At 40.1% G+C, this 19,382-nt stretch overlaps 1 protein-coding gene across 26 annotated transcripts in view; it reads left to right on the top strand.

The window, feature by feature from the left end:
• The window catches only part of dlg2 (discs large MAGUK scaffold protein 2), a 1,295,060-nt gene that overhangs the window by 901,074 nt on the left and 374,604 nt on the right, over window positions 1-19,382 (top strand). The window lies entirely within an intron of this gene.

Below are 19,382 nucleotides of genomic sequence, written 5' to 3'. Positions count from 1 at the left end.
TGTTGGATAAAGTCTACTTCTGATTCACCCAACTGGATTTTTGTTTAATGTTAAACGGGGAGTTCTTACAACTTAATTAAAAGGTTAATTGTTGCAAGTTGAGATTTCGAAAGGCAGCAATTCATCCTCCTTTTTTAATCAGAAAAAAGTCAGTTTGGGGATTTGGGAGGTGTCAAAGGACACAAAAACATCTTTGGGTAGGCCACATATAGCCCAGGGCTGTGCTATAGAGAATGTTGGCTTTTGTGACCCGAAATCTCCCTTCTGAGCTATATCTAATATGATTGGTTGCACTGACAGTCCTTTCCATTTGTAGTGGCATCAGAAATACTATACCCCTTTCAGCCAAGCCATCCAAATGACATTCCAAAGGCACTCTTGTCAAGTTACCCGAGGAGATAAGCTGGTGAAATTTTTAATATTTCTGAACTGATGAATCTGTGAAGAAATGAAGATAAGCTGTCACTTTTGATTACATTTTTTACTGGCAATCCATCTTTTCAGCTCGTCCATGGCATGTTTTATTGCTTGAGTGAACAAAGTGAAACCTTCCTTTAAAGAAAGGGTGGAAAAAGAATTCCTTCGCTACATAATGAGTGGTGTTCAGACTCATTTTATTTGAAAATGCTTTCAGGGAGCTTCTCTCTCTCTCTCCCCCACTTCAGCCTTGTTAAGGATACAAAACGTGCTTGCAAGACAAATGTGAAGCTGAATTGGTGGATGGTTTTTACACAATTGGCTTTGATGAATCATTACACGGATCTAATTCAAAGACATAGCCAAGTCCGTCTTGTTCATCTCAATCCATTATATGTTCAGCATTGTTCTGTACAGGTGTAGGAAACTTTTCTTTTTTCTTTTTTGGCCATCTGCTTGAGTGACAAAATATCAAATATGAAACTTAGGTTGGAGTGATCACCTACTTTTGGGGTTCTATATGCAAAATGGGTGCCATTTCAGAGGAGAGGGAAATGGGGTGCAGATGTGAAGAGATAAGATCAGAAAACAGAAGGCAGCAAGTGACAGATAAAGGGGACTGAATGCTGTTGTGCCATACTCCTGCTCTCTTACATCTGGAGTTGCACTTTTTTGTCCATGTATATATTCAGCTCAAGGTTGTATAAGCAGAATTCTATAGATGTAATCATATCAACAACAATAATGTCATTGATTCAATTGGGTTTACATAGAAATTGACCTGGCATGTTACAATATATTGAATAGGACTACTCACCAACAGGATTCCATGACTGGTTGCATAAGGTTGTCATTCAGCAGAAAGGCGATACAGTGAAACTTATACCTTAATAACTACACAAGTGCAAATGTATGGTACAGAAGCATTTGCAAGACTTTGGAGAAAATAAATCTAAATACACCTGTGTTTTGAACCTTCTTTGGCTCTCTTACCCTGCTATGCCACTTCTGTCTTTTAAAAAACTATCTGCAAAAGGTTTCCTACTCCTTCAAAACAAGCCTTGATGGTGTGTAGGGGATTGAAAGGAGGAAAATAATCACCAAGCCTTGGAAAGTTAGTCATTTTGGATTATCACTCTCTACTGAAAGTCTTAGGAGACACGATGTCTGGGCTCTATGAATTGTTTCTTCCCAGTTCTGCTGATGAAAACAGTTCCACCGGCAGACAAACCCCTTAGTTCTGATCATAGTCAAGTTCCAACAGACATGTGGTATATGTGTGTGTGGGGATGGGTGGAGAACACTTCCAGTTATCTATTTCTAGTGTTACAGTATAACAGCTGGAGAAATTATACTGTTTAAGCAGTATTGCACCACCTGACATCTGCCCGGAAGTAGCAGCCAATAATGAAAGAACCAAGGCAGTAACATCTCTGACCCATCCTCTGTTCAGATATCAGCCAGCACGCCAACACCTTAAATCAAGAAATAGTTTTCTAAGATCTACAGAGATACTCACAGGAACCCCTCAGCAAGTGAGAGTCCAAACATGGCAGGCTAAAACCCAGAACCTCAAGCTATGGCTGATACCTACTGAGAGACTCCATCCTGGGCACACAAAAGACTGGGCGACTTGGAAGGCACTGAACAGACTGCACAAGATGCAGAGCCAGCCTTTGGAAATGGGGCCACAAAGTGGAGTCCATGACATGCAAGTTGGGGAAGAGCAAACCACAGACCACCTATTCCAATGCACTCTGAGCTAAATGCACCATGGAGGACTTTCTTACAGCAACCCAAAGGCACTCCAAGTGGCCAGTATTGGTCAAAGGACAATACTATAATGCCAAGTTTTTAAACTTTGTTTGTGTTTTTAAATACATTACAACTGTATCCTCAGTTCACTTTTGACACAATAAATAAATAACCCTCCTAAACATAAACCCATCTATCCTTGAGTTAGACTAGTGAAGGGTGAGCAAGCTCATTGGGCAAGGAATGCTGATTCACTATTCAGAAAGCAAAGTGGAAAGCTAGAGGATGGATGAGATGGAATGGAATAATCTCAAAAAGACCATGGCTCATTGACCGGCATCCTGAACATGAGCACTGCACATTTCAGCATTGTATTCTTGATAATGTTCACCATAGTAATTACAATGCTCTATAAATGCATGCATGAAAAAAAAAACACTTCAACTGTTGCTATCAAAGACATTGAGGCTTAACTCTATGACTTCAACTATATTCATTTTGAACATTGTGTGATTGTATAGTCTGAAAATAAATTTAAATGAATAGCCTCCTTTTTACCAGGTCATTCATCTTAGCAATATCTTTCTTCGTCTTTTTACTCAACAGAATAGAAACCACAGACAAACTGATGGACTCTAAGGATAAATGTTTGAGGGACAGAACAAGTTTGAATGCAAAATAGGAGTGAGTGAGATCAGATTTTAAATTCATTGTTGCCATCACCAGAAATCCAGAACAGTTTTTCATTTGCAGATAAGGTGGTGACCCTGCCATTCATTTGTCCTCTATTGACAGGCTTGATTGCTACAGAATTCTCCTCTTTTAGCCAGTTCACCTCTCCTTCTCTTGATTCCCCACTTTCTGTTTTGGCAGAATGTGAGAGTGACTTTGACTAATTGTGAAGTGTTAGGCTGGGGTGACTCACAATCAATTTGATGCTTTAATCTGGATCAGCACAGTTCGTAATTCATTCCATTGAGCGGACTATTGCCAAGAGTTCTGATTAGGGCTCAGAAACTGGTAAACAAACTTTCAGTTGCAATCGCTATTAAACTTGTGGAGTTTCCAAAGGCTATGAAACCGTCTTCCCAAGAAAGCATAGCAACTATACCCCTACTTCAGAATCTTTATTGCTGCAAGACCTTTAATTTTTTTAAAAATAAATCCAGAATATTTCAAAGCAAATGTTGATTAAGTCAAAGATGTTACTGCTTAATCTTTAAATTTATGTCAAGTTGGCAGGGTTTTTTATTCTGGGTATTTGTAATTCTGTGACTTTTACAGATAGCAGTAGGAGCTGTTTCTATAAAGCAGAGGGGGCTGTATGAGATGAAAGTGGTTGTGATCCTATGGCAGGCATATGTTTGCATAAGCTGGGGGTTTGGACATTGTGAAAGGAGGCTTTCAACATCTCCTTCCTTGCTAGGAAAAACAATATTATTGATTGTAGAGTGGTAGGGGGCTTTAGAAGCCAGGAGAAAATATTTTGTTGTAATTCTCTTGGATCTCTAGTGAGTCATGTCTGATGCTTTGATGCTTCAGAGTTGCCATCCATGATGGAGTAAATGTGGAATTATGTGGGAAGAACATTACGATCCAGGTGAGATATTTCAGACTGTTGATGTGGTGTGCCTTCTAGTCATTTCTGTCTTATGCCAACGCTTGCTATCATTGAGTTTCTGGGGCTGGGAGTATATGACTCACTCAAGGACACCCAATAGCTTCCATCTAAGCAAGGATTCAAACTCCCACCTCCAGAGCAATAATCTGATGCTCAAACCACTACACCATGCTACCTCTTGCTATGTAGGAGACTGATCGATATACAGGCAGTCCCCAAGTTATGAACAAGATAGGTTCTGTAGATTTGTTCTTAAGTTGAATTTCTATGTAAGTTAGAACAGATACATTTTAAGTGTAATTCCAGCCACACCACACACACACACACATGTCTTTGGATAGCATAGGGAAGGGTTAATGCTACAGTCCTGTGAGATTTATTTTGCTGTCTGTGCCCCATTCAGAAGATTTCACCTCACCTTCTGTCCCTGCAATAATTGGATTTTGAAAAAAATATTTTTTGTGGAAACAAGAATTGGTGGTAACTTCACTGGAGACACGTTTTTTCTCATAATTCTTTCAGAAATGAATTTCTCTTCTGAGGGGTAGATTTCTCTCCCTTCCTATAGTCTCACCCCCATTCTTAACACTGAGTCATCTGTAAGTTGGGTGTTTGTAACTTGGAGACTGCCTGTGTCTTGCTTTCTACAAAACAGTTCTTTGTTTTAAGGATTGTCTGGATCCATGTATAATTTGTCTGTATGTTTTCTGATTGTACACCAATATATGAGGAGGTCGAAGGACATCTAAAAACTCTCACATCGCATTAGCCATGACTTCATTCTCTAGCAGTCTGAACTCTCTGTACTCTGAAACTGGAAATGCAAATGTTTCTCAGTCTCTCTTGAGAAAGTATTATATCTTTTCGGGCTGAGTGAGAGCTATCCATGGTCCTGATCATAGCGTTCCTGAATCGTATGTTCAGAATTTTACTGGGGACTATAGTAGCATATAAAGAGATGCAGAGGAGATTTTGTTTTCTTAGGATGCATCTAGACTATAGAATTAATTTAGCTTGGCATCACTTTAAACGCCATGTCTCAATGCAATGGAATTTTGAGACTTAGTTTTACAGAGTCTTTAGTCTCTTCTGACAATAGTATTGACCTGTTATAGTTAAAGTGGTATCAAATTGCATTAATTTTACAGTCTATACTATGCATGGGCAAACTTTGGTTTTCCAGGTTTTTTGGACCTCAACTACAAGAAATCCCAGCCAGTTTACCAGTTGTTAGGAGTTGTGGGAGTTGAAGTCCAAAATACCTGGAGGAAGGCAGAAGTTTGCCCACGCCTTCTCTAGATGCCTCCTTGGAGGTTATGGAAGTCTGGCTTCTAGCACAACTAGTTTTTCTACAAGCACACACTTTCCCCTGTTTTGGCTTGCCAGGTGACAATGGTACAACAAGCAAGTTCACTGCATGTTGTGCAATGAGCAAGCATTTCCTATTGTACAATAAACAAGTTCATGATGCCTGTTTCAGAATTGTTTGTGTGATTATGAGATGCAGCAAAACTGTGCTGGCATCTGTTATGTTACATTTAAAGACTTTGGGCTAAGGGTTCAGTACTAACCAAACTATTAACCAATTCTCCATCTCCTGAAGTTGCACTGACTACAAATCATTCTCAGCTACAAAGATTTGGATGTTGGAAATGGCTTAGTACCATCCACATCCACTAACTTTGTTCTGCCATTGTGTTCCTGGTCTGGAAGAAATTTGGATCAGGCCCTTGCCACACCCGTTTCCCCATATCTCTTGCAGCTCTTCTGTCAGTAGATCTTAGCCAAGTAGATCTGCTGATTGATCCCTCTGTTTGCAGGCCTTTGAGATAACCCAGGTTTCAAAGGCTTACTCCAAAATAAGAAATTATTAAGCTGACCCATCTTTGATTTAGAATTTCACTTACACCAGTGAGCTGGCTTCTTTTAACCTGTTCTGATTGACATTAACCTGATTAACAGTGACCTGGCTGACTTAATCCTGATCAAACGTGACTTGCCATGGCCTGAGTGATCTTATATTTGACCACATACATTTGTGATATATTTGATTTGACCTGACACACAGTGACCAAGCTGACCCAATCTGATCCACTTAGATTTGCCTCCTCCGTATCCATCTGGTGCCTTTTGCTTGCAGCTTAAAATCCAGGAGAAAATAATATTTGAATTTATATTTTTCATCTACATTTGTCTTGCTAAACATAGTGTTGACTATAAAGTTTTTAATTGGTTTGAGTGTTTTCTAGAGCTGAGCGAGACCCTTATAAAATCAAAGATATGATAACCAAATGCCAAATGTCTCATAAATCTGTCATTGAAAGTAAATCAAACTAATAGAGGTGTTACCAACATCTCTTTTGGCAGAATGGTTTGCTTAACCAGCCCTTTGAGGATTCATAACCAGTAATATAATCATCTTTTTCTGTATTCTGTTTCATTCAGATTGTACTCCCACAACTATGTAACTGTGCTTGTATACCTGAGGCTTGAATATTTAGCTTCATCGGGGACTCTGAGGCATGATTGCGATCTATGAAAACTGAGGATAAAATAAATGAGTCTTAAAGGTGCTACAAAATCCTCTTCCCTGCTTATCTGTGAACATTAGATGATTAAATCCTGAGCATCTAATAAAGTTTGTTAGTGCTATTCTTTCTTTCAGAGAGTAGGTTCATTGAAGCAATTGTTGAATGGTGTGTCAATCCATAAGTAGGTGTCATTGATTCAGTGAGTCTACATGAGATGTAGGGTGCATGCACATTGCAAAATTAATGCAGTTGTGGTTCCATGTTATGGAATCGTAGGAGTTGTCGTTTAGTGAGTAACCAGCATTCTTTGGCAAAGAAAGTTGAAGACCTTGTAAAATTATAGCTCCCATAATTCCATAACATTGAGCCATGGGAGGTAAAGTGGAACCAAACTACCATATATACTCGAGTATAAGCCAACCCGAATATACGCTGAGGCACCTAATTTTACCACAAAAAATAAAATTAGATACCAATAAAATTACATTCATTGAGGCATCAGTGGGTTAAATTTTTTGAATATTTACTGTATTTCAAAGAAAAATAGTAAACTAACTCTATAAGTGGAAAAGCAACAATAACTTTATAATCATCATCATCAACAACAACAGCTTCATTTGTACCCTGCCCTATCTATTTCCCCCTGGGGACTCAGGCCAGCTTCCAACATAGTAACAGGCAAACATATAATGCCTACATAAATAATGCAGAGCTAGATATAGATCTATCATTATATATACTAATTTCACATGTGTATTTCCCCCTGAAACCTTTGCAAACCCTCTCTCTATGTGCATTTTCCTCCTGCAATATTCCGCTAAAAACAACTTTGTCCTCTTTTCTCCTGCCCTTTCCCACCTCTTTTCTTTCTCCCTTTTTCAAACTCTAAAAGTATCCAGAAAAGGCTTTTTAAAACTTCTCTCCCCCTCCCAAAAAACCCACCTCATTTTTGTTTCCTTAGGAATAAAAAGAAATACATACCTTCTGTTACTCTCTTTTCCCTCCTTCCCTCCCTTTGGACTCAAATGTTCTTGCAATAGTAGTAGTAGTAGTAGTAGTAATAGTAATGAATCATGCAAATTTGCAATAATATTTTTTTCTTCCCCTTCTGCACATGCAGTCTGGCTTGCAAGGGTTTCTCTCACACGCTCCTTTCGCTTTTGAAAACATTCGCTTCTTGTCTCTGTCTCTCTCTCTCTCTCAAAAAAAAATAAGATAACCAGCCTGGGAGGAGAAGCAGAGGAGGGAGGTTTTGGAAAAGAAAACATACTGTGGCTCCGCTGCTGGCTTGACCTTGATCCGACTATAAGCCGGGGGAGGCTTTTTCAGCTCCTAAATAAGGGCTGAAAAACTCGGCTTATCTTCGAGTATATATGGTATGTTAATTCTATAATGTAGATGCGCCCTTACAATAGGATAACTGGCCCTAACTCTGTTTCTGACTGGGATTTCTAGCTGGCTAAAGTGTGTTTTGAACTGGTCCTAACTCTATTTCTAACCATCTCCTTTACAGAGAAGCCCCATATTTTTGTATTTGTTCCCATAGTCCAGTGGTTCCCGACCTGTGGGTTCCGTGATGTTTTTGCCTTCAACTCCCAGAAATCCTAACTGGCTGGGATTTCTAGGACTTGTGGGTAATACTGGGGACCCACAAGTTGAGAACCACTGGCATAGTCTCTTCCATGAGCTTGGATTAGCTGAATCTTCCCAGTCTTGTTCAGCGTTTCATTTCAAAACAACATTGTACTCATGTGTACTCTATATTCTCTACCACATCTCAGCAAACTTAAAATGGATGTTAAGGAAGATTTGTTAAGATAGTTAAGACAGAAAAGGGGGAAAAGATGAAGCAATACAGTATTTGAAAGGAACCAAGATAGTAAGGCAAGGATGAGCAAGCATAATTCTCCAGATGTTGCTGGACTGCACCTCCCAGCAGCTGTAGCCAACATAACAAATGTTAAGGAATAGTATCATAGAATTGGAAAAGACAAAAAAAATCAACTCAATGCTATGCAGAAATACACAATCCAAGCAGTTCAGCATCTGGAAGGAAACATTTACCAGCTCCTGGAACAGAGAAAAATTGCAAATGATTGAATGCATTCCCCCAAAACTCTCTTTTTGTTTCCTCTGTTTTCCTTTTCAGTTTCAGGAAATTATTTTGCAGTTGATACAGCTTTTTCTTGTCATATATTGATGATGATGCTCTTCCAAGTCTTAGAATTCAATTTTGCATGCATTTGCAGTTATAAATGATAACTCCCTCTAGATTAAATATCCTGTACTTGAAATAATGAAGTTATTTCTTTTTATATATAATATGAAAATGCAATGTCTTTCCTTCTTAAAAAATATAGAACCAAAAGCACTGAAAACCTTCCAGAGAGCACTGATACCTTCCAGTGCTGTTGCTTTTTATTTCAGATGGCTGAAATCTCTTTTGGCTTTACTGTAACTGTGGAGCCCCAAAGTAGCACAGCAGGTTAAACCACTGAGCTGTTGAACTTGCTGACCGAAAGGTTGGTGGTTCAAATCCAAGGAGCAGGATGAGCTCCTGCTGTTAGCCCCAGCATCTGCCAACCTAGCAGTTCAAAAACATGCAAATGTGAGTAGATCAATAGGTACTGCTCCAGCAGGAAGATAATGGCGCTCCATGCAGTCATGCTGGCCACATGACCTTGGAGGTGTCTATAGACAACGCCGGCTCTTTGGCTTAGAAATAGAGATGAGCACCAACCCGCAGAGTCAGACACGACTCGACTTAATGTAAAGGGAAACCTTTACATTTACTCTAATGTCTGTGCTTCATAAAATCCACAGTTCTGTTTGCATCAGAGTAAATGAAATACGTTTATATGTATATATGTACTATCATTATCTTCATTTCATGTTGATAAGCCCTGGGGAAATGACTGCAATTTTGCATTATATCTCTCAATGCTGTGCTTGAGGGCAGATTCAGTAGGAACAAATGTGATTAGCATCCAAAAATGAGTTTAGGGCCACATTGAACTTCCATGGGATTTTTTTAGGGCCACATCCACATATGCCATATGCTTTTGAAGCTTAGAAATCAGTTTAAAGGCCCTTGGGGACCACTGGGCTCAATTTCACCACTGTTTTACTTAGATCTAGGAAACATTTTTTAAAAAAATCAGGAAATACATTATGATTTTATAATGTCCTGACTGCTAAAATGTCTTTATTAGCTATATCCATCAACCACTCTAGCATCAACCAGGTACTTGTGCAATGGTATCTGTGGAATGTCCAGGGTGGGAGAAAAAAAGGAAAGTGGGAATATTGCAATTGGCCAGCTTGATTAGCATCAGATAGAATCATAGAATCATAGAATCATAGAATAGTAGAGTTGGAAGAGACCTCATGGGCCATCCAGTCCAACCCCCTGCCAAGAAGCAGGAAATCGCATTCAGAGCACCCCGACAGATGGCCATCCAGCCTCTGCTTAATAGCCTCCAAGGAAGGAGCCTCCACCACGGCCCCGGGGAGAGAGTTCCACTGTCGAACAGCCCTCACAGTGAGGAAGTTCTTCCTGATGTTCAGGTGGAATCTCCTTTCCTGTAGTTTGAAGCCATTGTTCCGTGTCCTAGTCTGCAGGGCAGCAGAAAACAAGCTTGCTCCCTCCTCCCTATGACTTCCCCTCACATATTTGTACATGCAACTTCAAAGCCTGGCTGCTTCTTGCACCCTGGACATTATTCCACAGATATATAAACCCGACTTGCCTACTTTCCAACAGACCTCTCAACCTCTGAGGGTGCCTGCCATAGATGTGGGTGAAACATCAGGAGAGAATGCTTCTGGAACATGGCCATACAGTTCACAGCCTGTAAAACTCACAGCAACCCAGTGATTCAGGCCATGAAAACCTTTGACAACACACTCATGTATTTTCTTCATTTTTATGCCCCACTCCTCCTCTGTATTAAAGATATATAAACAACCTAGCTTGCTTTACTCCTTCTGTGACCTTGTAAAACAGATTAATATTATCAATCCGATATTATGGATGATAGAGAGTGATACTACCCAGTGGGAGGTGGTACCTGTGGCTTGTTGTCGTGGTTCTTGTGGTTCTTCTATGCTGCCATTAGAATCCTAGAGTTGGAAGGGACAACAAGAGCCATCCAGTGTAACCCCATCCTGCCATGCAAGAACATGCAAACCAAAGCCCATCTTATCATGCAAGAATACACAACCACATTACAGTCGAGTCTTGCTTATCCAACCTTCGCTTATCCAACGTTCTGTATTATCCAACACAGTCTGCCTTTTAGTAGTCAATGTTTTTGTCATCAATGTTTTCAATACATTGCGATGTCTAAATTTGCAAATACAATAATTACTCCATAACATTACTGTGTATTGTACTGCTTTTTCTGTCAATTTGTTGTAAAACATGATGTTTTGGTGCTTAATTTGTGAAATCATAATGTAATTTAACATCTAATAGGCTTTCCCTTAATCCCTCCTTATTATCCAACATTTTTGCTTATCCAACGTTCTGCCAGCCTGTTTATGTTGGATAAGCAAGACTCTTATCACGAGCCTCCATTTAAAAGAATGAGAGTCCATCACACTCTGAGGCCACCTATTCCACTGTTTTTCCTAATGTCTAAGTGGAATCTCTTTTCCTGTCATTTGAATCAGTTGCTCCATATCCCAATCTCCAGAGCAACTAAAAAATAAGCTTGCTCAAATGAATTGTGAACTATTGTAGGGTTGTGTGGGTTTTTTGGACTTCCTTAGAGGAGGGTCTGCCCTTGCTTTCCATTGAGGCTGAAAGTGTAGGACTTCTCCAAGGTCACCCAGTGGGTTTCCACTTTGAAACCTAGCCTCATGGAATCCTAGCCCAACTCTCCAACTGCTCCATACATTAATACTGTACATTAGGCTTATTTTATCAATCTTGTTTTTAAGCCACTTATAATTTTATCCTGGTTCTCGCAAGCCCCTCCCCAGTTTTAATGGGTATCTTTGAACATTTCATCTCCGTTTGCTTCAGCCGCACAAAAACACAGCGCAGATGTATGAAGGGATAATTAGCTTTGAGGAGGGAGAAGGGGAAGGGAGTGGGCCGCCTTCTCCCATCTTCCTCCTTTGAGAAAAAATTCCCAGCGCATTTACACTGTGTTTAGTTCAGGCAGCAAGCCTTGTGAAGACGTGCGAGAGCAGTAGGAATGCCGAGCTAAATGTGCGCAATAAACGTGGGTACTTTAGGTCAGGTAAATCACTATTGCAATTCATCAAACTGTACGTTTCTGCCAGCAAAAAAAAGCCGGCACTGAAGGCAGCTAATAATCAAATGCTTATTCAAAACCAGACCTTAATTAAATCATGGCATGTAAAAACAAATGAGTTTTAAACACACAGTAATAAAAGACAGTGGCCTATATCAGAGGAGAGAATTGTGAGGTCTTCCAGATGATTTTGGACTACAATTCTAATCAGCCCGAGTGAGCATAACCATCTGTGAAGAATGATAGGTGTTGTAGTTCAGTTACATTTTGAAGGGCACAGAATTCTCATTGGGTTGTTGTATGTTTTCCACGCTGTATGGCCATGTTCCAAAAGTATTCTCTCCTGACGTTTCGCCCATATCTATGGTAGGCATCCTCAGAGGTCACACAACCTCTAAGGATGCCTGCCATAGATGTGGGCGAAACATCAGGAGAGAATACTTCTGGAACATGGCCATACAGCCCGGAAAACAGACAACAACCCTGTGATCCCGGCCATGAAAGCCTTCGACAACACAATTCTCACTGGATTTGCCAGTTTGGGATTGTTCCAGGCCTTGAGGTTTCTGGGGGGAAACTTGATATCTGGGGACCTTCCCAGAGATGTCAGTTGCCTGATGACTTACAGTATTTCCATGGAAAACATAGGGTTTTCTTAGGAAATGAGTATTTGGAAGTGGTTTTACCAGTTCCAAACTGCTGAGATGATGAACTTGCTGATTGGAAGGTCCTGCTATTAGCCCCAGCTTCTGCCAACCTAGCAGTTCGAAAACATGCAAATGTGAGTAGATCAATAGGTACTGCTCCAGCAGGGAGATAATGGCACTCCGTGCAGTCATGAACTTGGAGGTGTCTATGGAGTATTCTTTGGCTTAGAAATGGAGATGAGCACCAACCCCCAAAGTCAGACACAGCTAGACTTAATGTCAGGAGAGAAACCTTTACCTTTACCTTCTCTGAAATACAACCCTGATTGGTATTCATTGGTATTCTGCCATCCAATTCATAACCAGGATTGATGCTGTTTAATTTCCAAGATAAGTTGTTTTGGACTTCAACTTCCAGAAGCCGCAACCAGCTTTCCCAATAGTCATGAATTCTGGGGGTTGAAATCCAAAACACTTGGAAGACCCAGGTTTGGGAACCGTTGCTTTTGTGTTTTTATGCTATCTGATACTGTATATGCAGGATGTGTGTGCCATACAACTGCTATTTGAAGTGTGTTGACAATGGGGAGGTACAGGATAGCTTGATCCTCTTGTAACAGAGAAACCTTCCATGAATACTAAGGAGTGACCAGAACTGAGCTTGCAAAGGGGTGACAAGAGAACCTATTACTTGTCCAGAGAGTCCCATCTGCGCATTCAGCTCTATGTGATCTATGCATGAATTGTGCTTATACATATATTAGCTTCCATTAGTCAAGAATGTCACTACATTTATAGCTGTTTCCAAACACTTTATTTCAAAATATTGACAAGTAAATAGCTGTTATTCTTAAATAAATAAGAAGGAGAAATGCTGATGCCTTAATAAGATTTAAGCCATTCTTGGATGCTGCACATTAATCAGGATCGTTCTGTGCAATGCACCATTTTATTGCCACAAAACCATCGTAAAAGGTTTGATGGGGAATAAAACAAATGCTGAATGTAGTGTTCATGCATTAGAGATAGATTACCTTAATGAGCATCTCTCAGATGCAAAAGCAATGATAGTTTGAGATTCTTATCCTGGAGCATCAGATTAAATGTTGGGACTTGGGCTGTATTATGTATATGGGGAGAAATCCATATTTAATTAACACTTCTGATCTTGATTAAAAGTGCTGGAGCATTGTCATGCCAAGCTTCCTTGCACACTGCAAACCAACTACATAGCCTTCAAAATGAGTAACTTGAAATGTTTAAGGTGGACTCCACAAGATAGCTTAGCTCTGTTCTGTGTTTCATTGCTGAAGGAACATCTCAGAAGAAATCCACCACAGTAAATGAGATGTACAATCATGCGTCTTTCATTCATCAGAGGTTTCACTCCTGTGAAACTTGCACAGGGAAGGATTTGTTCCTCAAGACTGTTGGTACTTGGACATTTTTGGACTGCATTTTCCATAAACTTCTTCTTTGCTGAGCTAGAAGGCAATGATGGGCATCATAGTTCAACATTGTAGGACACCCACATTCAACATATTGCTCATCCTAGCTGTATAGAACCAGGTGATTCATTCATCACTTTCTGCAACAGTATTCAAACACATCCATCAAGTCTTTTACTGTCAACAGTGACTAGTAGCAGCTACCTACCTAAAGATGACAGAAAAGGTCTCAGGTCTTAGCTTATGACCTTCTCAGTCATCTATAGGTAGAAGTCTTGCCAGGTTAAAGACTTGCTGCCAGTCAACAAAAGCAAACCAGATGCTTTGCCAGCTAACCGTATCCCCCTTTCACTAATTCATCATGTAGCCTTGAGTTCCTCCCTTCTTGAAAAACTTTTTCTTGCTTCTTCTTCACCTTTTTCATGATTTTTTTCTTGGCTTTTGAACTTTGGGTAAGGAGGGTTTATTATTCTGGAAATATATTTGCCCCGTCCATCTGATCCCAGTTGGAAATCTTGAATAATCAATACAGTATCCAGTTGTGTGGCTGCTCAAGTCCCTATATATAATGGTTTGGTAAAATGGCATTCCTTATATAAAATCACAAGATCAAGGTTTGTTTTTTTGAACTTTTTAAATATTTGCAAACTGTAGTTGACTGAATCCTTGGATGCCGAATCTATACATGCAGAGGGCTGACTACGTATTTCAACAGTTATCTGCATAGGCCCTCACCAGCTTATATTGATCTACAAATTGGGTTGCTGTGAGCTTTCTGGGCTATATGGCCATGTTCCAGAATCATTCTCTCCTGACATTTCACCCACATCTATGACAGGCATCTTCAGAGGTTGTGAGGTCTGCTGGAAACTAGACAAGTAAGGTTTATATATCTGTGGAATGCCCAGGGTGGGAGAAAGAACTCTTGTCTGTTGGAGGCAAGTGTGAATGTTGCAATTGGCCACCTTGATTAACACTGAATAGTTTTTCAGCTTCAAAGCGTGGCTCCTTCCTGCCTGGGGGAATCCGTTGGGAGGATTCAGACAAGAGTTCTTTCTCCCATCCTGGACATTCCACAGATACATAAAACCCACTTGCCTTGTTTCCAGCAGACCTCACAACCTCTGAGGATGCCTGCCATAGATGTGGGTGAAACGTCAGGAGAGGATGCTTCTGGAACATGGCCATACAGCTCAGAAAACTCTCAGCAACCCAGTGATTCTGGCCATGAAAGCCTTCAATCTACAAATTATTTGTGTATCAAAAGTTGACAAATTATGGCAACTGCGTCTAGTCCTCAAGGGTACATTTCCATCCCTAGATCTCTCTGGACTCTCCAACCACATTTTTTTTTTTTGCTAGCCAAAAAAGGCTGACTGGGCTTTAAAAAAAAACTCCCAGGAATCATGATTCACCATTTATGTATATCACTCTGCAGTGCTTAACCTTTAGATATGACTGTTTCAAAACCAGACGTGGCCCCGTGGTGTTAACATGTTCCTACTGCAATTGTCTACAGTGCTTTAGAGTCACTGAGGAAATGCCTACATCCCTGCAACTGAGAGTTTTCTTACCTCAACAGAAAGCATACTTGTTTTATTTCTTCACAATCCTTAGTGTCTTGCTTAGACATTAATGTTCTCTTAGTGATTAACAATAGCATTTTAATCCAAGTATAACATATGCAGAAGATGTCTTTCCCAAATTCAAATCTGAGGCGCACAACACATTTGTTCGCAATCTGCAGAGGCTCTTGTTTGACATTTATGCTGTCCTTTGGTGGATCCAATGCAGGCTTGCCTCTAACATGGATATGAATCATTTCCAATTTCAAGCTGCTACCAAGAAATGTCAGGAAAGGGAGAAATCTGGTTGGTAATTGTATGTTATCTTTGGAGGAGAACTGCTCCCTGGGGCATCATGCAGATGCCATTGAAAATGTCTCTTCCTGTCTAGATTCATGTTTATCTTTATTGCTGGGTAATAGAGCACCCCACAGATATCTGCCAAGGTTTTTTGAAAATGCAGTAAGGAAGGTATGACACAAAGGGAATTGGGAATGCAAAAAGGAAGCTGTTTAAAACAGAAAAGACGAGAAAGCCAATTGCAGTACAAGTTGCAAAACACATTGAGCTTCAATCTGACTTGGGATGCATCTACACTGTAGAATTAATGATGTTTGACACCACTCTAACTGACATGGTTCAATGCTATGGAATAATAGGAGTTATGGCTTTACAAGATCTTTTTCTTTCTCTGCCAAATAAATCTGGAACCCCACCAAATACAACTCCCATGATTCCTACTATAGCAAGGATTCCTGATATTTCTATGTAGTGCATTTAAGGGTTAGACTAGGGCCACATCTGCACTGCCATATAATGCAGTTTCACAGAGCAGTTTAAGTGCATATAATTGCAATATATGAGTCTACACTGTCATATTGTGGAATAGTTGGAAGAGCTTCCCAAATGTGAGAGCTGTTCAGCAGTGGAACTCTCTGCCCCGGAGTGTGGTAGAGGCTCCTTCTTTGGATGCTTTTAAATAGAGGCTGAATGGCCATCTGTCGGGGGTGCTTTGAATGTGATTTTCCTGCTTCTTGACAGGGGGTTGGACTGGATGGCCCACAAGGTCTCTTCCAACTCTATGATTCTGTGATTCTACACTGCCATATAATGCAGTTCTATAATGCAGTTTAACTGCATTATGAAACTGCACAATATGACAATGTAGATGGGGCCTAAGGTTCAAATCCATACTCAGCCATAAAAACCCACTTGAGGGAAATTACATTCCCTCAGCCTTAGAAGAAGACCGTATCAACCCTGAAGAAATGATGCCAAGGAAATTCTATGGTTTAACTCAGACATAAGTCAGACTTCATTTGAAGGCACAAACAATACATTTACATGTACATTTCAATTAAGCATTCTTTAATAGACACACTTCCCATGTGCTGAGAAATGCGCTTCAGAAGTTAAAGTTATATATCATCCAAATTATATTCTTTCTCCAGTCTAGTCATGAGTTCAGAAATGCAATTTTGTTTTGTTATTAACTTCAACTTATGGCAATTCCACAAATGATAGAGCTCCAAGTGCAACTCAGTGTACACTCATATGGTCAGTGTACACTCATATAATGCAGTTTAACTGCATTTAACTGCCTTATATCAGTCAGCATTGATCATGTAATGCAGTTTCAAACTGTATTATATGGCAGTATAGATAGGAGCCAAATCACCCTACCTTCAACAGCCTTGCTCAGGTCTTGCAGACTCAGGACCATGACTTCCTTGGTTGAGTCTATCCATCTTGAGTGCAATTTATTCTGCCAGACATTATCATCTTTTTTAGTGTGTCCAATCTTTTCATGATATGACCAAAGTTCATTTATAAATACCAAGCAAACAGAATTCCTTCTACTTTCCTCCTTAAGCATTCAGCACATAATCTGTCATTTGTCACATTAAACCAAGTGAATCTAATTTTGCGCGATGACCTACAATAAAAAGGAGACTGGTGCATTTTTCCCTGCTGTATCTTTCACCAAGTGATCACCTACCTTTCCCCTCTCCTTTTCCTTTTTCCTTTTAAATTGGGCACTGGCCTTTTATTGAACTCAAAGTCCCTGTCTCTGATCATTTGCTGCAACGTTACACAAGTTGACATATCCAACGCTTATCTGGGGGCTACACACTGTTTTGTACTTGGGGACCGATATCATCGTTCAAAACACACACACACACACATTGTTTTGAATGCTGCACTGCATTCCATGTATTTTGATTTTCTTTTTCAATTATGCAAAAGTCCACCCTCCCACTTACTGATTAAAAAATTTCTTTAAAAAAAATTAAAGCAGTTTATAGGGTGTGCATGTTATTGATAGCTAGTAAGGGGAAATAGTAGTATATTTCTTTACAAAATGCCCATAGCTTTATTTGATGGTTGATCACAAGTCCTTCCCAAAAGCCAAAAGCTATTAGTATCCCACTTCTTTAAAAAGACTGCCTGGGTGAGTTTTGTCCCAGGGATGGGATTCCAATCTGTCACTCTGACTGTCAGCTGCCTTATCTGCAAGGCAGTCCAAAATCCCAGCTGGAAGCTTTTGCTTCCTATTAAACCTGCAGATAATGCAAAAGATGTACCAGAAGGAAGAGAGCCTTTAGTTAGGTTACAGAGGTGATGGGAAAGATGCTGGAATTCCGGGGTGTAGCTGCATGTAGGAGAGTAAAATACATATGCATACATTTAGTTATTAAAATATATGTGTGTGTGTGTCTTATAAGGGGTTGATTCAACCTCCGGTATGATACTAAAACAAAATAACTGTGTTGTGAAATGATGCATGCCTAAAAAGTGTGTCACCAACATTAAATGTTTGGAAAGCTCTTCTAAATACTTAAATGGAATTTTAAATTGCTGTGGTGTTAGAAATTTGGGGAATGATTTAAACATTTCATTGTGGGGCAGAAATCTTATTTTGGGAGGCCATGCCAATGTTTTATCCTTCTCTACAAGAGAGATCATGGGTTTGTTGGAAGGAAAGGAAAAAAGTCTTCAAACGGAGATGAGAACATGAACCAAGGGGAAAAATCAGCACAAAGAATGAAATATGGAATTAAATGGAATGCAAAATGTGTCAGTAAATTACAAAGTATTCAGGATGGTCTGAGCAGACTTGGTTTTTCTGCAAGGCAAAGGTGTTGTATTCTAAGAATGGCCTACACTATTAGTACAGTAATTTGTATTTTGTATAGGGGTGACATGTTCCAGTTCTCTTAATTTTCAACTTCAAGCATACTGCTGGCTTATTAGATAAAGCATATGGGAAGCTGGTAAGGAGTTAAGCAGTATAACTTGGTATTATACTAAATGTCCTTTGACCAGTACCTGGCCACTTGGTGTTCTATAAGAAGGCCCTCCATTGTGCATGTGGCAGGGCTCAGGTTGCATTGTAGTAAGTGGTCTGTGGTTTGCTCTTCCACATTCGCATGTCGTGGACTCCACTTTGTGGCCCCATTTTTTAAAGTTGGCTCTGCATCTCGTGGTGCCAGAGCACAATCTGTTCAGCACCTTCTAAGTTGCCCAGACTTCTGTGTGCCCAGGAGGGAGTCTCTCATTCGGTAGCAGCCATGGATTGAGGTTATGGATTTTAGCCTGCCACTTTTGGACTCTCATTTTCTGAGGCATTCCTGCGAGTATCTCTGTAGATCTTAGAAAGCTATTTCTTGATGTAAGGCATTGGCGTCCTGGCTGATATCTGAACAGAGGATGAGCCAGATATGTCAATGCTTTGGTCCTTTCATTTCTGGCTGCTAGTTCCTGGCAGATGTCAGGTGGTGCAATGCCAACTAAACAGTATAATTTCTCCAGTGTTGTAGGGCCTAGACATCCTGTGATGATGTGGCATGTCTCATTAAAAGGCACAACCACTGTTTTAACATAGTGGGATGTGTTCCACACTGGACAGAGTATCAAAGCACAAGGGCAGATGTCTTCACTGTATCTGGTTGTGATCCCCAGGTTGTGCCCCACTGAAGCCATGGGTTGAACAAATGTACATCCTTAACCATTGCTAAGCATTCATTTTGGCAGTCTACTGGGCTTCAGTCTTATACTTTGCCATTAGCCCTGGAAGTTGGAGGTTCCAATGTCACTTGAACAATGTATGCACTTTGAGTTTTAGTATGAACT

The sequence above is a fragment of the Anolis carolinensis genome, chromosome 3 (assembly GCF_035594765.1).
Source record: "Anolis carolinensis isolate JA03-04 chromosome 3, rAnoCar3.1.pri, whole genome shotgun sequence".
In the NCBI taxonomy this organism is placed as follows: Eukaryota; Metazoa; Chordata; class Lepidosauria; order Squamata; family Dactyloidae; genus Anolis; species Anolis carolinensis.
Note: the sequence above shows the minus strand (reverse complement) of the source record. Positions and strands in the feature narration are given on the sequence as shown.